This window comes from Brachycentrus maculatus, unplaced genomic scaffold (genome assembly GCF_059751285.1).
Source record: "Brachycentrus maculatus isolate JH-2025_06_01 unplaced genomic scaffold, ASM5975128v1 h1tg000344l, whole genome shotgun sequence".
Taxonomy (NCBI): Eukaryota; Metazoa; Arthropoda; class Insecta; order Trichoptera; family Brachycentridae; genus Brachycentrus; species Brachycentrus maculatus.
In genome coordinates this window covers 958,377-982,386 of record NW_028281093.1, presented here as the reverse complement: position 1 = coordinate 982,386, position 24,010 = coordinate 958,377, and the positions used below count along the sequence as shown (strand labels likewise).

Below are 24,010 nucleotides of genomic sequence, written 5' to 3'. Positions count from 1 at the left end.
TATTATGTGTGTTGCTGTTACGTTCAACACAAGATGCTACCATTACGGGCAAAAAATATGTTTTAAAACACAATTTTATCTATTGCTGATAACAACACCAATGATGGGTATATATATATGCACATATTTGAGAACAACGATGTACCAAATTGTTGGGTAATATATCCATAATAAAACACGGTTTTTGTTGGATTGAATTTTACATTTATTTTTGTATATTTTAATACGTGACGCGTTTCGTCTTCTTAGGACATAATCAAACACACATTATCAGTGTTTGATAATGTCCTAAGAAGACGAAACGCGTCACGTATTAAAATATACATAAATAAATGTTGAATTCAATCCAACAAAACCCATGTTTTATTTTGGATATATTACCCAACAATTCAATATGGAATTCTACCAACTGTCTGCAGTTACAATAAATAAAGATGTATCAAATGTTTCTAAGCAATTAATGAATAAATATGAGATTTCATATTCGAAGCAAACTAACATTCATAATTTTACTTATATATAAAGAAAGATGACGTTTCATTGATTGATTCGGCAGTCACAAGTTTTACTTGGTAAATACCACTTTTTTTGTCCTAAAACATTTCAAGGATACAACTCCCTTAAAAAAAGAGGAAAAAATAGAGATAAGGGTTAGAAGAAGAAAATATTTTTTTTTTATTTTGCATGTAAAATAATTACTTAAATTTGTAAAATTTACAAAATTTAAAAAATTACCTCGTTCTTATATACTATTTCCATAATAACGTGGACAACTTTAAAATGTTTTGGCGAACTTCCAAGTCGTGGAATAACTTCCCATTTCGAGCTTTGCCAAAAATGGTTCCATAATTATGAATTAACACGTTACCATATACACATGTAACAATACATATGTCGTTTTAAAGTAATAGTGCTAAATTTATCATATTGTACACTTAATACTTTTATTAGGTAAATTCAAAATCTTTAATTTTTATCATACAATTTTCTTGTATATCTATTTTACTGATGAATTTAATCATACGTGCTTTCAAAATACCATTCTTTCATTGTGAAGTTTCTCCATCGTCTAGATCAGCGATTCTAAAATTTTTTACGCAACGGAATTCTTTCGAAACACTTAATATTTTACTGTCCTTAAATACGCAAAAAAAACTGATTTTATGTTGATTGTTTAATTATAATCATTTAAGGCGCGATAAACGATAACCCACAACTTAATTTTCTTTTAACCCTGGTAACATTCAACGTAAATGATTTTTTTATTGACACAGTATTGAAAAAATACATTTTACTTCAAAATAAATATATGGTTTGAAAATAATAATAAAAGTTATTGAAAGGCAAGAAGTTTAAAAAATATATGAAAATATTTTTTCAATACATATTCAAAAACAAAAAAAATGTGCGTGAATTCACCTGTGGCTCCTCGCGCAGCCAGTCACGTACTGAATTGTATATTTGCGAGTACAGTCTTAGTGAAAATCATGAAAAAATATAATCATTTTACGCTGCTGACTATGTATATGGTAAAAAAAAGTATGTAAAACAACACAAAATAATACAATACTTTTTCACACAAGCTAAAATAGCCATTGCAGTTTTTGATAGTAATATTATTGTCGATTTCTTACGCTTCTTTTCCAGTTGAAGCCATCGCAGAGGCCTTGCAGAGCCGCTTTGAAAACCACTGGTCTATAAGTTCCACCATTTATCACTCATTTCCATGCCGCGTCTTCCTAACCCTTTATCCGAACTCTAGCAGCTGGCGTAGGATCGGAATAGATAATAGGAGATAATAGTGCATTTCGTAAGGTTAAAAAAAGAATGACCGTTCTACGAAAAATGACCACAGCAGCTGTTAGCTTAACAATGAGGGAAGACCGTTAGAAACTGTTGGGAGGTAGAGGTATTTATATTATTTTGAGAAATAAAAAGACTTTGTTTTTTGATCCACTCACATTGTGACAAACAAATGTGAGTGGATCAAAAAACAAAGTTTTTTTATTTCTCAAAATTATACATCAATATGATCCACAAAGTTAATGCTTTCAATATTCGAAACATAGAGGTATTTAACTTGTTTTAAAACGCTAGACAATTTAATTTGTTTTTTTTTTTTACTTGGTATAAATCACTATTTATTAAAATCTATTTTGACACGTGTTTCGATGCATTTAGCACCATTATCAAACACCATATTTTTCTTCTTTTTCTTTCTTCTTATAGATCCCAGGATATGTCTGTCCCGTTATTCATCTCTTATGATAAAATATTTTGTATATTAAAATCATTGATAACTTTCTGGTATGGTAATAAAACACTCACCTTATCATCCATTGTTTACTTTGTGTAATACCACTTTTATAAACACTTATATTTGACTACCGGATTCGGAAAATTATTCCATCATCAGGTCGTTAACCTTTTCCACTCTGACCATTTTTTCTCATAACTGAACAGCTACTCTGATAAAAAAAAATGTGACGTTTTTCTACCATTAAAATAAATATTTTGCTTCCCTAATTTTAAGACACTCTGTCTGTCAATTCGTATGACCATGTTAATTAAGATTAACCGCATTTACCTCAAATATTTTTTTGGTAGGATATACTTGGGTGATAGAGAAATCAATGATTAAATTCTTATACCTGCGCCGGGCCAGACATTGTGGCCCACGGAGCTGCCTACTAGAATCACACATGCCAGAATGTCTGGCCTACAGATTGTTAAGAGTTAAAAACCGAAGCTGGTAGTCGAGAATAAGTGTTTATAAAAGTGGTATTACACAAAGTAAACAATAGATGATAAGGAGAGTGTCTAATGATAAATTCTACGTGCTCGGAGGACATGTGCGACTAGATGTATGGATGTGAAGGAAGCTATGAGCTTATTTCAAGCCAAAAGAGTGTGAGGTTCTATCCTCTTTGCCAACCCCTGCAGAAAACGGTGTGATGTTTAGTAGAGTAGTAGTAGAACAAAGATACAGCGGTATTTACCATGTAAGATTTAAATTGAAAATACAAGTTAAAACGCCATACTTTCTCGCATAGCATTATATTTCTCGCAGAATACAAGACACTTACTTCTACAATTTCTTCAGCTGTAAATATATCTCCCAATGGCAGTGTTTCATTTGTAACTCTAGGAAAATGAAAACGTATTTCATCCGTGAAGCGGAAATTAAAAGCACTTCTGGTTGTAAAAAATATTTTTAGATTTTTATCTGACGAATTTATTTTGAGAGAAGAGTCAATAATTCCATAATGCCATAACACAATATTCTGATGGTTTAATACTAATTTGTTATATCGTTCACTTCAAACGTTTTCTTTTCTCTAATTGTTTGTGTCTAATAATCTAATTGCGGTTTGAGTATATTAAACAATCATTTCTTATATTCATAATATGAAAAAAAACTTACTTCACAGGATAAAAAAATGAAGAATTATACACGTGTATAAAGTGATCAAACCAGCCTATGACAGATCGTAAGCCCTGTAAATATTCAGACTCTCAAATTCTTGTCAATTTATTATGTTATACACGTGTATAAAGTTATCTTTTAAAACAGATTTTGACTGGTGTAAGCCCTGTCAATACGTAGACTTTCATATTTTTCTTCATCTACGTAGAGATATCAATATATGGCACTTAAATAGCTCCTGAAAGCACCAGTTCCGTCATCAAGGAGTTATAACTACTATTAGCTCTGACAATAAACCCTTTAAGTGCTATAATACCCTATTTCCTTTGTTGTGTATTTCTCCACACCCATAAAATTCACAGCAGTCCTCAAATGTACATATGTTTTCAAATAATCAAGCCACCATTGTCATAAATCAGGTACTAACTCAACCTCTGAAAACCTAATATTTGTATAATTGCTTGTGAGTATATTAGTAAAATGCAAATGTCTCCCTGAAAATGTTTTTCAGGGAGACATTTTCAAAATGGTTGTAGGGATGAGTGCACTCCGCTTGATTTCCCGGGAGATCGAGTGATAAAATGATGAATTTGTGTACATTCAATCCTTATAATGAAGCATTTGCTACAAATTGGTACTGAATTTTAATTTGTTTACATGTTAGCGAGTATTTTCAAGATATTTCAATTTTGTTTTTTAATAACTTCAGTTGATTTAAATGTGAAAAACCTGAATGATACCACTTTTTCTTGAATGTGTTTCTCAGATACTTTGTGGCACATTTTATAAACTTTTTAAAATGAAACAACTTTTATTGTAACCACTTGTTTTATTGGTAAATAAAAAAGTGGTTAAAAACAAATTCGTTTAATTTTATAAAGATACCATTTTTTATATTTTATATTTTACTAAAGGAATAATCCTGAAAGCTTCTACTTTTAGAGATTTGCCTGCAGCTAGGATAAACAAAATATCATGACACTTGTTTCGGTGCATTCAACATCATTATCAAACACCAATTGCTGCACATACAGTCACAGTGACACGTATTGCAATGGATTTTAAGAAAAAGCCATATTCACCATGTTGAATTTGAATAATAATAAAATAAAAACATATCTTGAAAACATTGCAATTTTAGTCAACAAAAAAAGAGTTAGCAGTTAAGTTCAGTGTTTTGAATATTGAAAGCATCAACTTTGTGAATCATATTGATATATTATTTTGAGAGATAAAAAGACTTTGTTTTTTGAACCACTCTCATTTTTATTAACAACCAACTAGCTTCTTTTTATTTCACAAAATAATATGTAAAGTGTAGTGTTTATTTAAAACAATAGTTTTTTTAAGATTAGTAGTTATAGTTACATTTATTATTTACCTCGCTTATGTACAAGGTTTATAGATCAATAAATGGATTTTTGTTTTTTTTCCAGCTAAAAACTTGTTTTATTTTAATCTGTAAAAACCAATATGACCATAGTTGTATTGGTTTTGTAAACTCACACTGTTTTACATGCAGAACCTTTGTACTCTAGACACTTTGTACCTTAGACCCTCGCTTCGACCCTATTCGTAGAATTTTGCAGATCAATGAATCTCTCAACTTGTGCAAATCAATTTTACGGGTCGATTGCATAAACCGCTGACTATTTATAGCACCAACGTGTTCAATTTTCTCTGTATGTTATAGGTTATCCATACAGTTATTTTATTCAATGTTCTTACATTGAAGTCACATGTAAAAATATTTATGTAAGAAATTCTATCTAGAATTGCGAGTTAAATACATAGATCAGCGGTTCTCATTTTTTTGGTAATGGTACCCTTTGAAACACTGAATATTTTATGGACCCCTAAAATAAGTCAAAGGTAGTCGTATTTTTATCATTTAATTTAAATATTTTCATTAAAATTGCACAAAAATTGATACATTATAAACTTGATAAAATCAACCTCAAACTTCGTTGACCACTTTTATTTTTGGTATTTTTTCCACCTGGTTTCAACAAGCATTGTATCTGTATCTTTCATATATTTAAAAGGGTCTCTGCTAAATAAAGCTTACTCAGATCAACCAAAGATACTGCCGTGAACTTACACGTGATGCGACGTATGAATCATATCATATATATGAGTTCCAAAATTGGAGTAGTGTGGTTGTCAATCATTGATAGAATGGTGAATGTTACACGTCTATAAAGTGATGACAAAAAACAGACCATGACAGGTCGTAAGCTGTAAATATACAGACATCCATATTTTTTTCATCTTTGTTGAATTGACAGAATGTAACTTGAAAAAGACTGATGGTACTTAACATTGAAATTAGAGGGCAGTTAGTGCATATATATAAGTATGAACGTCAAAAAAATATACTTGCAGTATAAATAAACAAAAACGTACATTATATGTTATTGAAACTGTAAATTGATGAAAATTTGGAAGCCAAAGGATGTGTTTCTATTTAGAACATGTTTTTTTTACCTTTTTTCAACATAACTTTGTAAATTTTTTGCCTTATAATGTAAAATTTGTTAAACTTTGAACTGTTAATTACCCTAGTTACTGAGACAACTAAAAAAATATATGACGGGTCAAAAAGCAAATTTACGCTGACAAGATTCGTAGTGGAAAAATGCTTATTTTTCTACAGACACCCTTCGTGACGTGTATTATTGATCCAGTCAGTCTAGTGTTGAGTGAATTTATTCGTTAATAATTCGGCCAAATGTTTCCCAAAATGCAACACGTTGTACGACCCCCACAGCTGCCCTCTGCCCTCCCCCTAGACCATACCTAACTCACCCCCAGACCTTTTGTTTGGATTACAGACTTTGTGTATCAAGGGTTGTAGACTGTGTGTGGCGAGCGGTTAACATGTAACAAAGCTAAGAAATAGGAGAATGATTTACCAATTTCACTCAATTATTTACAACATTTTGAGTGTGTCCAAATACTTGTTCACAAATCTGGATTATCTCCAATTATAGGAGTTTTTTGACATCTCATCACAGACGAAGAAGAATATGGAGGTCTGGGCATTTACGGGGCAAACTTCAAAAGTGGTTAATTTATATAGAACTTCCAAGAATTTGAGTAGTGTGGTTGTCAATAATGGGTAGAATTGGTGAATGTTACACGTGTGTAAAGTGATCCTTAAACCAGCCTATGACGGTCGTAAATGTCCAGACTTCCATATTCTTCTTCATATCACATAATTTTCAAATACCGTAGATTTTAAGAAATAGGGCTATTTATTTACCAAGTAAAACTCAAATTAAAAATGAGGCAATGACCAATTATTGAAATAATAATTTCTCTCTAGTATCTGTATTTTGTTGCCTCCGTAATATTGCCCGAGTTTAACTCCAATCTTACAACGCATGGAGTGCTCTATGCAAATAAGATCCGACTTTTATCTCCCCTTAATATAAAATAAAAATGCTTCCCCATCTTTGCGTCCTTGACTGCGTAAACTTAATTGACTTGTCACCTACAGATTTCTCTGAAGCAGGCTCCAAAATCGAATGTCGTTTTAAATTTGTTGTTATAAAGAGTTATTTAATCTAAAACGACTTTAAGGATAATAATTAATATTTAAACTAAACCTTATTAAATATTTAAACAAGTTTTCTTGATTAAATTGTTACTTCGAAAGTCAAATATCAAATTATTAAATGACTTAATCGCGTAAAAATAATGACGAAAAAAATACATTCATTAATTTAATGTAAATCGAATGAATGAAGAAAAAACAGTGAAAGAAAATTATGATATAAATGTGATTGGTAATGGAAGAAGAAAAAGACCGAGGAAAATTAAGCATGATCAAGTATTTCAAATACTTGGAAGTGGTCAGGTCAAGAGTGAAATAATTGGGAAGTATGTGACATGTGAGAAGAAACATAAATGTGGAATAGGCGATTCTTTGTCCAAAAACATGTTACCAAATTTGGATTATCTCCAATTATGAGTTTTTTTAAAACATTTTGTGAACAAGTATTCGGACACACTCAAAATGATGTAAATAAATTAAATGTTCAAAATATAAGCTAAAATAAATTCAAAATTATGTTTTCAAGCATTTTTCAAGTGTGTAAAAATAATCCAGTATTTGGACCTCACATACAAATAGAAAAAGTCTTTGCTTAATAAAAGTTTTCTTCGTCCCTACATAGATGGCCCGTTGTACTCGCACATACTGTGTAACGAGTTTGATCAATGTATTTAGAAGTTTTAAAAAAATGAGTACCTAGTGTGATTGTCAATCATGGGTAGAATTAGTGAATGTCACACGTGTGTAATGTGATTACTTAACCAAGCTTATGACGATCGTAATCCCTGTAATTTCCCAGACTTCCATATTTTTCATCTTTGTTGAAATGTTACAAAATAGTATAATTTATGTGATAGGGACATCCAAATTTTAGACAATTATAGTCAAGAAACTAGTGTGTAACAATTTTTGGGCTTACCCACGTCTTCTGGTAAGGGGATAAATCCATATTAATGATCATTTGACAAATTTGAGTGAACGTTTTCCAAATGTTATTATTAATTTACATCTTGGTGTCGTGAAAATTACTCGAGTGTGTACATAAATGTTTTGGCTCCTCGCAAGAAAATGTTACATGTGGTTAAGGGTCGTTATTGGTCGTTATCCCTTTCTAACTTTAAAGGGCTGTAAATTTGTTCAAAGCTTCCGTAGATTATAAACCAATGTTTACACATGATGCTTCCTAGGTATGTACAGCACTTAAAAGTACCCTTTAAAACCAAATTACTTCCAGAATTACCTTTGCCGGGAAAACGTCTCGAGGAATTTCATTAACCATCAAAATTTACGTTTGTTGTTTTCTAAACTTAATAGTTCCTTTAGTCTACGCTTCAGGCTATTGTACAATACGAAACAACAAGAAAATAAATTAAACAAGACTTGTGTATTATTTGGTGCTATGTTTTTGTGATATCGAAAGCTAAAGTGGTAGTACATAATGAAGTTTTGGTTCCAACGCTGAAAAAAATCGTGAGTAATATATGTTCTGGGCATTAGGAAGAAAAATTAAATCAAACTTACAAAGTAAACAAAATTTTCCTAAATTACTCTTGAAAATATATAAATGTGGAAGTTTATCTTTAAATATGGCACCAACTATAACGTATGGAAGTAGTCTAAATGCGATCTCTTAGAAAGATGTGCGTCAAAACGATGTTCGAATAGTGAAATAAAGAAATAACGCAAGGAATTGTGTCATGTGGAACGAATAACTGAAGAAAAGAAGGGTAAAAAAATGATGAGGTTAATGTTTGTACTTGGAAATACGAGCAGAGGAAGACCGAGGAAAACTTGATGGCATGATCAAGTATTTCAAATGCTTTAAAGTGGTCATGCGGGTATATATGAGGAGGTGCATGAGCGTGGAAAAGGTGATGAGTTTTTGCAAGACAGAGTATTGTGGCGTTCTATTCTCTCTGACTAATTCTGTGGAAAGTTGCGTGATAGTTATTTAGTTAGTTATATTGTAAAAAAATATGTGATATTTTTTATTCAATATTGAGTAAGATAACAGTTTGATGATTTGTTTTGCAGCTGTCTATGCCTAAGAGAGCTTGATTGTACCATAAGCAATATTCATATCATCATTCAACCTACTATTATAACGTGTAGCTCACCTAAATACCCATATGATAACCGATCGTAACACGAACAACCCTCTTCATCCCCTCTTACCTTCCTTCCTGTAATATTGGCTAATTCACACTTTAAATATCTAACTAATTCCATTCTTGAACCCTTTTACATCTCAGTTTCCATTTTATGACCATCCGCACGCCAGATAATGACATTAGCAACCCTATACTAGCGTCAATAAGGCTAATACTATGACTGGAATAGAGATAATGTAATCAAATAAAAAAGTGCGTTTTTTATTTGATTACAACATTTTGTTCTTCAATTACAAGATTCATGAAAAACAAAATGCGATCGTTTTCTGAACACATAAGTTAAAAAAAAATAATAAATCACCCCAATGGTGCAAGGGCACTGCATCATATAAACGCTGTGTTATCTTGATCGTTAACACATGAAGGAAAGGTGATCAGCCATCCACTTAAGGTACCAGTCCAGGGTAATATTGAATAAAAATTTGAGTGAAAAAATTACCGATATTTATTTGATCCCTCTCCCTGGGAATCAAACCGGAGACCTCTAAACGGTAGCCAAGCGTGCTGGCATAAATAATAACCCAGATATTTAAAATTTAAATTCAAATAAAATTTATTGAAATCCACAACGTGCTGTGAATAAAGTAACCGGTCAAATTATAAGCTGCATAAAAATAGAAAATAATGTTTAACCAATCAGTTTAAAAAGTAATTGGTTAAGGTTCTTGCATACATTTTAATAATAAAAAAGTCTCTGCGAAATAAAAGCTTGTTCAAATCAACCATAAATATTGCCGAAAACTAGCACATAAAACGATGTGAGATTAACATGAACTATGACTTCGAAATATTTTAGTATTACTTGGGTTATTATAGCAGAGACCTTAATGAAATGTTTGTAAGATTCTTTCCGATTTTTTCGTATAATAGGGGACGCTTTTATATAAAAAAATGTGTCTGTTCCTTAAAAAAAACCTACTCAACTCAAATGTGAAAGAAGGTATTAATTGAAGAACAAATACAACTTCCGAAATCGGAGGCGTGTGGTTATCAATCATGGGTAGAATGTTAAATGTTACACGTATATAAAGTGATCACGTAAATCAGTATATGACAAGTCGTAAGCCCTATTAATACCCAGACATCCGTGTTGTTTTTCATCTATGTTGCGATTTCAAGAAAAATATATTTGTTGTATTTTTAAACGTGGAAAGAAAAAATAATAATTATTCAATAATGAATATGCATTATTAGTAATAAATTATACGTAGAGGTTGTTTTATAAGCTTCTGTTTTTTAGTTTATTAATTAACGATTTTTAAAATTCACCTTAGGGGAGGTATAATATATAAGGGAGACGCACTTCTCGGATTTCGATGACGTCAGATATTGGTGGTTAACGTCAATTTGGTAAAATTATTCATGAAATTAGGACACGCCGAGTTTCGTAATTCTAAGGGTTGAACGAACCCTTTGTTTCTCTACGACCCGACCTTGGAAAAATCCTTCAACTTGTACTCGTACTCCAAAGTTTTTTACGGATTTCAAAATTTAAATTTTAAATTCCAGTGGTAGTACAATTTTTGGTCTTGTGATTCACATTGTTTCCCAACGTTTATTGTGTAGAACGCATTTTTAAAAATACTTTTTTTAGTACATCAAAGGAACGTCAAAGTTTTTCCCCCTTTTGCAGTAAAAAAATATCCTGAGAAAATGGATTTAAGTTTTTCATTTTTCATTTTAAAAAGAATCAAAATAATTTTCTCCCAGCGTAAGATCTTTGAGACGTGTGTTAGTATTTTTTAATAGCGCAATATACTTTGCCTTATAAAAATCATTAAAACATTGAAAAAACTAGCAGTATGTGTTTAAATTAATTTTTTCCCTTAAATTTTTTTGGCTTATCATGCCATGGTGTATCAAAAGCTCATTTTTACTTAACGGGTTTTTAGTTTTTTTTGCTTTTACGTCAGACTATGCGTTCCATATTTTTTATGATATTACCTGCAAAATAGGAGAGTAAAAACCGAGACAACACCTAAAATAACACGACCGATATCCTTTAGTATTTGTTCAAAATTAAATCAATAAAATTGGTATTGTAAGCGGATTATTTTATTGGTAACGTAACGACGAATGCTTTATAATATATTATTTTGAATATTTGTAAATTATTAACACGAATTGAAAGATATTTGAATTGTCACTGTCTTAAATTGGCGATACGATCGAGTGTTTGGAAAATATTCTGAGAATCTTATTATTTCCACTTTTTCGCAATATAAGCACTATCTTTTTTCCTTCAGAATGGCAATTCAACAGGCGTTCTGAAGCACGAATTACAAAAACGTATCATGGATCTATTCCATTTCAAATTACCTTTCTTTCCGAAAAATCTCGAGGCGGACTTTCCACCAAAATTCGTAAGGGGTTGTGTAATTTCACCACAGCTTTGTTTGATAACGTTCACACGGCGTATTATGAATAACATCAAGTAAAAGGTTCGAAATAAACTGGTTGGAAATTCAAAGGATACGGCCTTTGAGGCTGTTTATATGGTACGTATGCTACCCCTATGGTGATGTCACGTGAGTGAGCCAAGTTTTTGTACAAAGAATATCCACCACAAACATATCCTAGGAAAATCCTTACCTTCTAAAGGACTTACCTACCCTCTGTTTTGATATCGTGCATAAATAATTTCCTGAACGGATGTGACGCGAGCTTTTCTTAATATCAAACGGCACTAAACGATAAAAAAATATAAAAATCGAATTCATCCCTCTGTATTACTATTACTACTACTACTCCCATTACGCCGTTTCTCTACAGGGGTAGGCAGGGAGGATAGAATGCTATACTTGTCCGTCCTGACATACACTTCTAACTTTCTTTACATACATGCCCTCCTGTAACGTAAACTTTTGACATGATCAGAGTTAGGTTCTAATTTATTATTCTAATCAATCTCTCTTGGCCGTCCTCGTTCTGTTTTCCCATTCACATTTACGAAATAGTTTCTATGTTATTCTCTATCACTCTAACACATCCTTACCACATCAATGAACTATTTTTAATCTTTTCAACTATCCCTAACTCAGCCCTACTTTCCTTTCTTACATTTTCAATTTCAATTGTCAAAAATCGATTTTTCTTCACATTCGTATGAGGGATTGCATTTCAATGACGGTCCCTCTGCTATCATTCTGGTTTTGCCAATTCCATGTTTCGCTTCCATATATCAGTGTTGGTACTAGAGTTTCGTTATGATCAGTCTGGCTTCCATACCACTTGTTTTTAATTCATGGTTCTTATTTTCTACATACTTAGCGTCTATAGTATTTTACTCATACCTTAAATACATTTTGACACCATCTGAATTTGATAATTTATTTTTTTTATTTTTGATTGGTTCTTTAAAAAAAAAGACTTGTACAGTATATACTCATTCATATTTTTAAACTTATTTTCAACGTTTATTTTTTAAACACCCAAATAAAGATATATAATATATAAATTATTAAATGTTTTTTTTTCAGATAAGAACGTAAATAATGCAGTTGGTCTTGAAATATCTTCAAACATAAGGTAAGATTTTTTAAGGACTCTTAATAAATGAATATCGTTTAATACAAAACTATGAAGTGAAGAGTTGATATAAATATGTGACTAATGGATAAATCTTATTTTTTTTGATAACCAATTGGGATGGTATTTGATACTTTTACTCAGTTCATATAATTTATTCTTGCTAAGTTTTTGATGTCGAACTGTCAGCTAGAATGGTTTTTGCTCAGATGATATTTCATTCTAGGTCGTTTTAAGTTTTTGATGTCAAAATTTGAGCTAGAAATGCGCAATACGTAACCAAATTTGTGAACTGATTGACGTGATTAGTTTTAAGTGATCGAATCCAAAAACCGAAATAACAAAAGACTTATTTTAAAGACTAAACTGTCTCTTCCACATATTTTAATAATAATATGCGTAGTTATTTTCATAGATTGATTTGGCAGTCACTTTGTGGTAATATCTATCCATTTTTAATTTAAGTTTTATGTGGAAAACACCATTATTTTTAAAATCTAATGCGACACGTGAATAGAAATTCATAAAATGCAAACAATAGTAAACCCACAATTAACAATATGACATTGATTTAAGCCTCCCCCTATTGTCTATATTCCCACTGATAAAAAAATAACAGCTCGTAACTTCTCCATCCTTCAACGTCCCAAGGATACAAAACTAAAATTTAGAATTAGCTGAGTGCATTGAAACACGTATCACATTAGATATTGTAATAGTGGTACTAACCAAGTAAAATTTAAATTAAAAATCTATATATTTACGAGTATATCTGAGGAGTCTATTTTAATAGAACAATTTTTTTGTTTAATCCTCGTCTCTTTCTGATGAAAATTTACTTCGACCGCCCATCACGTACTGTATGTAAAAAGTAAATTATTTTCATCGTAAGCTTGTCTCTATTAGTTGCTAAAATGTAATTTTATATCCTTTTGTGAAAAAAACTTTGTTTCAATATTCCAAACAATAAAACAAATTTCAAAGCAGTAATTTTGTAGGAAACAAGTTTTGAAGAACAACGAATCAAACAAAGAAACAAGTTACAAGTTTTGATTGTGAATTTCTGTTCGTTGGAAATAAAAATGAATCCTAGTTTAAAATTCTGTTTGTGAATCGTACTTTTTTATAATAAACTGGCTAAAACTCCTAACAATGTTCGAATCGGAACAAATGATTAATTATTCGGATCTCTATTAAGCAGATTTTTATTGTTTCGGCCAATCCTTACTCCTTTGTTACGCATTGTTCGTCTTGTTTTATTTGAGATTTATCTAAAAGTGTCCTTTTGTTTTGGGAACAATCGCTCCACGCAGTATTTCCCCAAACATTTTCGCTAAACCGTCTATTGTTTATAAGAGAACATGAAAAGCACTTCGGAACGATGAAAAATTTATAGAAACATGGCATTATGGGTAAATTTCCACCCTAAAAAAACATTGGCGATATTTTAAAGGGGTGTATTCACTGGGTAAAGAGACACTTTGTATTTTGTCTTTTGTACATTTTATTTTCCATTCAAGGGGAGACATCCAAACGGGCAAATTTTATTCAATGCTTCCCTACCTTGACGCATCATGCAAAAAAATTATGCCTTTCAAGATTATTACTAAAGAATTGTCACCGATTATATACATATATATATATATATATATATATATATATATATATATATATATATATATATATATATATATATATATATATATATATATATATATATATATATATATATATATAAATATATATATATATATATATATATATATATATATATATATATATATATATATATATATATATATATATATATATATATATATATATATATATATATATATATATATATATATATATATATATATATATATATATATATATATATATATATATATATATATATATATATATATATATATATATATATATATATATATATATATATATATAAATAAATATATATATATATATATATATATATATATATATATATATATATATATATATATTATATATATATATATATATATATATATACATATACATATATATATATATATATATATATATATATATATATATATATATAAATATATATATAATATATATATATATTTATATATATATATATATATATTTATATATATATATATATATATATATATATATATATATATATATATATTATATATATATATATATATATATATATATATATATATATATATATATATATATATATATATATATGTATATATATATATATATGTATATATATATATATATGTATATATATATATATATGTATATATATATATATATGTATATATATATATATATATATATATATATATATATATATATATATATATATTATATATATATATATATATATATATATATATATATATATATATATATATATATATTTATATATATATATATATATATATATATATATATATATATATATATATATATATATATATATATATATATATATATATATATATATATATATATATATCTGCTTCCATTATCCATAAAGTCCTTAAAAGAGAAACTAAGTATAATACAGCTGTTCATAAATGGATAATAATGGTGGGTAGATCTGAAATATATTTCATCGTTCAGCCATGTCGTATTTTATTGCATATCATGTACAATTTTCTCTTCACGTATCCTGGCAAAATGACATACAGTATCTACTCAATGAATTAGGGCCACCCATTATTTTTTTGAATACTCTGAAATCTTTTGGATTATTATATTTATTTTACATAAATACTTTAAGTTTTCTATTGACATCTAATATCATGTATATTACCTTCAATAATATGTTAAATATACCTGGATTATTTAAGCCTTTACAAAATTTCAAACCCTTTTTCTGAGAAAGGTCCCTAATTAGCACAGGTAGACAGATAGTTGAAAGTTCAAAAAATAGTCCTATCTCATTTATTAGTGAAGTTTCTTGAGTTCTGGTTGTTGTTTTGTTCAGAGAGGTTATATAGTTATCGTGTCTTGTGAAAAAAACTTAATTTTTAATTTTAGTTCATAAAGTATAATTTTTTTTTGTAAACACAAGTGTTTTTTTTGAAAAGGACAAAATGGGAAAAAGTAAAGACATTTCTGAGGAAAAAAAGTCTAGTGTTATAGTGATACTGAAATTAGGAATACTATCTAATAGAGAAATTTCAAAAAAAGAAAACGTTTCTCGTCAAACAGTGGACCGAATTTCAAAATCAATAAAAAATCAGTCACCCGCCACCAGCAATCGGCGAAAGAACTGTCGTAGGATTAGAAAAACAACACCGAGGACTGATCGAAAAATCGTTCAAAGTGCCTTAGAAAACCGTAGTGCATCAGCAAAAACATTAAAAATAAAATTGGAAGAAGAGGGTATAAATATATCGGTATCAACACTGAGGCGACGTCTTTACGAAGTAAATCTAAAATGCAGGCGCCCTGTAAAAGTACCAAAATTGACACCATGAATGAAAGCGGATCGATTAAAATGGGCCAGGCTACATCGAAATTACTCGGTAGATGATTGGAAAAAGGTATTTATTTAAATTGAATTTTCAACATATCATTTTAGTAAATAAACTTATATATTTGAATTAAACTTAAATTTTCATTATTTTTCAGGTCATCTTTAGTGATGAGTGCCAGTTAGAAGCCGCGACAGAGAGCCGTCGATTCGTCAGGAGAACACCAATGGAACGTTACAATGAGGCCTGTGTGGTAAAAGTTATCAAACACCCCCCTGCAACAATGATATGGTCATGTATTATTAACAATTTACCTGGGCCGTTGTTTTTCGTGGAAGGAACAATGAACCGAAATTCCTATAAGCAGGTCCTCGAACGAATTTTATTGCCCTTCTACCATACACTCGACCCAACAGAAGGTCCATAAGAAGGTCCATACACCTTCATGCAGGATGGGGCACCTTGCCACCGGGCTAAATCAATAATAAAAATTTTGTCTAACAAAAATCTGCCCTTGCTCCCCTGGCCTGGAAATTCTCCGGACCTTAATCCTATAGAAAACGTATGGAGCATGTTAAAAATAAGGTATACTCATTTCCAAATCCGACAGTAGACTATCTAAAAAAAATTTTCAAAAAATTTGGTCAGAAGACGAAGAAATAAAAAACATGATAAAACAGTGCATTTTAAGTATGCCAAAAAGAATTGAGGCAGTTATTTCTGCCAAAGGTGGAAATACTAAATACTAACTATATTTATATGAAAATATATGCATAATTTAAGCGTAATAAAGTTTTCATGTGTAAATAAAATTCAATTTTGTTTTATTCAAGGTTTTCTCTGAGTTATTCCTGTTTGAATTGAGAAATTGCGTGAAATTCTGCGTGGCCCTAATTCATTGAGTAGATACTGTAATACGAGTATGTACATGTAGGTATAATTGTTATGAAACATTTTAGCGCGTTCGTTAGATTATTAAAATATTTATTAAGATCATGATTAATGTACAAAAAAATTTTCTATTCATTATTTTTCATGATACAAAGGCCTCTACCACTCGACTAATGATGCATAAAATGGTATTTTTCATAGCCCACTGACACAGTACACTGGAGTTTATTGTACTTTCGCGATATTAGACCGAGCGTTTCATCTAAAAACGCGACCTACTTCCATACTTCATCATCCATCCCGAGCAGCAGGTGGTTTCATCATTTTCCATTCAGCTTTTTAGTGGCGTGATTAAAAGCGGTAATATTTAAAATTCCCGCCTATTCCAGAGAATTCCCGCGCCAACAGTAGGAATCCCTTCGGCCCCAATTGCATTTGCATTCCGATTGCATTCGTTTTGTAGCCAATCTTCAGTGAAAGGTTTTATTCTATTCGAAGTCCGGTTGTGAATTTCATCTGAATTCATCCTATAACGCATGCTGAATTGATACAATTAGCGAATATGCAACGTGCAAATGGTAGATATCATTTCGACAATTGAAAAAATCATATATTTTTCTATTAAAGAATGCATATTTTGTAGTACTATTGAAAAGTAAAAAGTAAAGAACATTAAAAAAAATTGTTTCACTATTTTATTTTTAACGTCATAATGGCCATATAATGTTATTTATAAATAAATATTCATATTATTGTAGAATATTACATATTACAGTAGTGTTATAAAAAATAATAAATATGAATTGAAATAAAATCACATTTACCTACTTTTTTACAAAAATGTCAGAAATGGTAGTATATAACCGAAATTTTTGTATACAACATTTAGAGTGGGTCCAAATACTTGTTCACAAAATCTGGATTATCTCCAATTGCAGGAGTTATAAAAAAAGAGATTTTTGTATACTGGTTTCGAGACATACTTGTCTCTTCGTCAGGATAATCCCTACAATAGCATGTAAACAATACTAAATAAACAAAGTAAAAATAACTCACCACAATGTAAATCCTTTAATATTTAAAATGTTTAAAATCACTTTACTTTTGTTTTTATTTTATTTCAATTTTATATATTATTTTAAAAAGGAAGTAAATTAAAATATAAAATTTCCAGTGAGCAAAATTATTTAAAATTTTTCGCGTCATATTTTATGTGGAAAAATATTTTTCTTGTTTATAAATTTTTATTTTGCTAAAACTGTTGGGTGCTATGCCAATATATTTTTTTCTTAATCTGAAACATTCACAGTGCAAAGTATTTTGTATGACAGTTCGAATGACTGCAAGGTATTGCTTTTATAAGTATTCCCCCACAGAAATTCATCGAATTTTCCACCGAAAACATTCGGGATCCGTCCTGTCTTTTATTTTATTCCTGTTTTATTTGACAGGAGTTTCCTAATTATAAATAATGTTTCCCAATATAATCTCCCTCGCGAGCTTGGGGAAGCGCAGAGCGGTCGATCGATAGACCTTCCATCGGCAACCAGCGCAGCATTGCAAGCAACCGGCTAGCCCAGGGGTCGGCAACCTTTTAGACCAAAAAGCCAAACGTAATTTTTGGGGAGCAAATTTTAAATTTGCAACAATTTAATTGATGTTAAAAGGACTTACCATTATTTTTTATGTAACAATTTTTTTTAAATTCAGAGATGCATAAATCATATGTATATACATCTTTCATGTCCGCCTGCGTGATGTATAAACCATGCATCATAGATGTATAAATCAGCGCAAAAATCGATAACCCCCTTTTCTAATCAAATAAACACTTTTTTTTTAATCTCTTTTAATTAAAAAAATATTTAAAGGTACCTTTTATTAACATTCAACGATTTTTGTTTTTTAATATCCATTTTTAATTTCTTAAGTAAAGAAAACAGAATAAAAGTACAGTGTATATTTAAAAGTTTTAATTTCTTTAATGCGCAAAATAATATTCAAATTTTCTGTTAAAAAAGTCATTTTGAATTTGACAAAGAAAGGCTCGCAAGTCACACGTTGCTGATCCCGTGGCTAGGGGAGGGGGTGGTACTGTACTATGATTGCGTTGCATTCAGTGGGGCTGCGGTAATGTGTATTACTTGGGGGAGGTATTGGGATAGTATTGGGTCGGTATTGGGTCGGTATTGGGTCGGTATCGGGTCGGTATCGGGTCGGTATTGGGTCGGCATCGGGGTGACGTTCGGGTGTGGATCGGTGAAAGGTTAACTGGTCGTGACGTCACTCATTGAAATTGAACTTGTCACTTACGCCATTAAAAAGGAAATATTTTCTTAACGTCGAATTTCATCAACTTTTTAATACATCATCATTTTAAGTCGACACGCTATATTGGTATGCGTGAGATTCATGAAAGGACAGTTGGCAGATGGATATTTAGGCGAATGAAATAGAGTTTACTCTCATTATGCGAATATGGTTTTTGGCATAATTTAATAACACTGAATAAGAAATATTGTTTTTTCCTCACTTATGTACTTTATATAATGAAGAAAACACATAAATATACTTGTAGTTTTCTTTAAAAAAATATTAATTTAATTTTTATTATTCTTTTTTATTTGTGTGCCTTATGGGTAACTAACTAACTAACTAACTAACCATCACGCCGCTTCCCCGCAGGGGTAGGCAGAGAGAATAGAGCGCCACACCACTCTGTCCTTGCAAACATTCTTCGCCTCTTCCACGTTCATGCATCTCCTCATACATACCCGCCGATTGTTACGACTCCTAACCTGACCACTTTCAAGTATTTGGCATACCTGATCGTGCCATATTTTTTTCGGTCTTCCTCTGCTTCTTTTCCCGCTAACATTCGCCTCATATTTTTTTTTACCGTTCTTTCCTCACTCATTCGTTCTACATGTCCAAACTATCTCAACACACCTTTCTTAATTTTATCGATAATGCTTATCTCAGCTTTGCATTCCTTCCTTATTTCACTATTCGCACATCTATCATACATCGTTTTGTCGTAACCTTATGGGTTACTTATTACTTTTTGTTTGGCAAGCTTAACTTTCGCTTTTTCGCCGTTAATTTTTTTTTCCCAAATTATGTTTTTGATACCTAATCATCAAGGATATCAATGCATTGATTATATTAGGTGCATGCATATGAAACTGTTGTTTTTTTATAATACATTGATCGAAATAATTGCCGTCGATAACTACTACCTTCGCCCATCGTTCTGGCAAAGCACAGGATCTGGAAGAAATCCTGGACATTTGAAGAAATCGATCAAATGTGATCGAATCGAAAAAAATTAAATTAGGTACAGACTATCTAAAAAAGTCGCCAATTAATACAATAAACTACCTATTCCACTTGTTTTAATATTATATAATAGCTTTTTGTCTGAGTAGTTGATTTTAATGACAAAGTTGTTTTAGTTGAATTCTCGTCTCTGCCGAATGAAAATCGATTTCCTGTAAAAATGCTATAAAACAGTTGCTAAGAAAGATAAATGGAAATGGGGTAGTGTTATACAGATCAAGGGAGGAATAATCCTTGGTCAAATGAAATTCTTCTGTAGTAGTACTCAAGAGGAACGAATAGTCTAAGGGCGGATATAGGGAGAAAGTAATTCTACCGAAAGGTGCCTAAGCAGTTTATAGTGACTGGAAGAATCTAAAACCTGGATATATCCCCTAAGGGGGAGGGTTTCATCTAATTTCGGAGTAACTTGATGTCAAATAGAAATGAGGCAATTTGAAATAAATAACGTACGTTTTTCCATCCCATATTTGACGCCTCTACTATTTTTTTGGTATTAGATTATATCAAATGAAAATTTGAAGTCAACGATGGATGGTATTTTTTATAATGTACCACCATCTATCATTATGCACCGTTTAAGATTTTTTTATTTTTATTTTCAAAGTTTTGTTTTATATATGAGTATTTAAATACATTTTGCGAATAATGTTTGCAAAGACAGAGTGGTGTGGCGTTCTATTCTCTCTGCCTACCCCTGCGGGGAATCGGCGTGATGGTGAGTTAGTTAGTTAGTTTTAAATACATTTTCCTATAACGCATTTTTTTAAGCCGTCTGATGTGGTTTGTTGGTGAAGTTTTTTTTAAAATACTTTTTTATTCTTTTCATTTCATTATTAAAATGAAAATTAGAACATACTCATACAACACACAATAGAATGAAGAAAAGAAATACAATTCTTCACATATTTACTCTTAATTGCTAATGAATGCACTTTAAATAGCCTTCTTGAAGTTTTCCCTCATTAACATCGAGAAATTCGTTTTTTCGTTTTAAAGTAATTGTTTATTTTGTAATTATTAAGTCATTTTTACCTTTGCATTGATAAAACACACATATGTTACCTTATTTGTATAATGCATGAGTACTAAAAAAAAACATACCGATGGGTAAAATTTTACGCCCTTCGCCAAATTATCTTTAGGTTGAGTACCTTACTCAACCTAATGCAAGAGACAAAACCCCGTTTCTGGGAGTCAAATTTCATTTCATTTTTTCTGGGATTATTATTCATCTACACGTGTCTGTGAGTGGTTTCTGCCAATACAATTTTACAGTCATTTCCGCAACACACATACTTAACTTATGCTTTTATGTTACCAGTAAACACGTCGTTATTATTGGAATGGTATCGCACACGTGTCATTGCATCACCAAGCTCTTACCCATTTCGTGCTTATAAGGGGGGTTGAAAAGGATCGAGTTTAAAGGCATTACATAAAAAGTTATATCAACGCAGTACAGAACGGGCGTAACCTACTTTAAATCTATGTACACGCGGACAAAGGGATATCACACACGACCTTTCTTTTAACGGTGAAAAAAAAACACACACATTGACCCCTTAAAAAAATACACGAATATTATTTTTTACACGGTTATTTCATTATTTTTTTAGGATTCATTTGAAATAACAGTCTGAAAATTCTGGGATTTAACCTTTTAATGGTATTTTTTTAATTATGTAATAATAATGTGTCTACTGCACTTATTAAAAATTTAAAGTAAAATATTGTGAAAAGCTTACCCCTGGCTATTTTTTTTTCAAACATATATTCATGATTTGAATTTATAATAATGTATATTCACTGTGTTTTTCCGTGCCCAGGGCACATTTTACAATACTTGTTTTTTTTTATTATTATTTGTTGTAAAGGAAGTTTATAAGAGGCTCTGGTCATTTACTATATGCAGTGATCACTATTTATCTATAACATCTCCTCTTCTGTATGCAACAATTATTTTTCAGCAAGCTAACGAAACCACGTAGTTGGCTTACTAGTTTATTTTGGATAAAAAAAATACTTTTATTTCTTAAAATCTATTATGACACGTGTTACGATGCACTCAGCATCATTATTAAAAAAAACACCTTGTTCTATTGTTGTCAATGGCGCTAAATGCATCGAAATACATATACAACAGATTTTAAGAAATAGTGGTAATTACCAAGTATTTTTTTAAATGAAAATGGATTCAAATAATACTTCACTGAGTGACTGCCGATTCAATAAATATTTAGTCAATACTGAAGAATATACATATGTCTTAGTCATACAGGAGAAAGTGACCAAGTGCATTTTTTTTACAAAAACGTTATTATTGACTATTTGATATCTTACTAGCTTGATGTTACCCTGAAAAATCCCTAAGTGATTTAAAACTTGGAAGTATAATATATTGACTTTAAAAAATATTACTAACTGCATTGATGTTTATTCTCTTGCCAAGTAAAAGTGACTTAAATGGCCCTCCTGAACATTTTACGTTTTGTTAGTTAGTCACTTTCTCCTGTACGACTACGATATGTATATGTATATTGTTCGTTTCCCAGTGTATGGTATACGAAACATACAATTTAATATCTTAAAAGTGTTCCCTTAAATTGATGTATGCTGAGACAGCCAAAGTGGGTTCGACTATACTATCCTAGATTCTAAATTTGAATTTCACCTGTAAGAAGCATCTTCCGAACTACCCCTGCCCTTAGAAATATATGCATTCACTCACCCTTTAAGGCTTTTACATTGATCAAGGATTTGCTTTCCCGGTGGATGGAAATACGAATGTATACATGTTACACATCCCAAAACTTTAAGCTCACCGATGTTTTTTTTTTGTAGTTTGTGAAACAATGTCTTTCTTTTGTGAGTTTATAAAATGAAAGAGAAAAAATGTACAGTTTGAATTGTGCGTTTTGTTATTTTAGTCATTATAAGTCGTTTCGTTTTATCTTTGAAATAAAATTTTACTTTTTAGAAATTCTTAGTATATATTTTTTCGTTTTGAAACATTTAGAAGAAAACGGTTTATTTATTTTAGAACCAAGATAAAGCTTGTTCAATGGTTTTTACAAGAAAAGTATATATATAAGCTTAGTTAAAAAAGCTATTCCTTGGTATGCATCGCTAAAATGGTTGTAGAATTAATAGAGGTTTTTTGTACGTTGTTACGTTGCTATTTTTAACATTATAAAGCTCGACTTGAAATTTTAAACATCATTTATTTTTAATCTGTCAGCACTGTAAAAAAATTTAATAGATTTTATAGAAATAGAAATATCCGACCCCTTAGCGTAGTTGTTTAGCGCGTTTAGTTGCCGTGCTGCCTATCTTGAGATCGATTCCTAAGGGATTTAAATAAATATGTGATTTTTTACTCTAAGGTTTATTCAACATCATAAAACTTATGAAATTGGAATCTAAGTAGGACCATGAAAAACGGTATATATATATATATATATATATATATATATATATATATATATATATATATATATATATATATATATATATATATATATATATATATATATATATATATATATATATATATATATATAAATATGTATGTGTGATCGGGCTGTTGTCCCATAGTAAGGGT

General features: G+C 30.3%; 1 protein-coding gene across 3 annotated transcripts in view; it reads left to right on the top strand.

Moving 5' to 3' along the window:
- The window catches only part of tinc (transmembrane protein tincar), a 293,902-nt gene that overhangs the window by 141,720 nt on the left and 128,172 nt on the right, over nucleotides 1-24,010 (top strand). For all 3 annotated transcript variants that reach the window (XM_088269295.1, XM_088269293.1, XM_088269294.1), the window contains one exon: nucleotides 12,637-12,685. The gene's annotated coding sequence lies outside the window, so the exon portion shown is untranslated. The remainder of the gene's footprint in view (nucleotides 1-12,636; nucleotides 12,686-24,010) is intronic.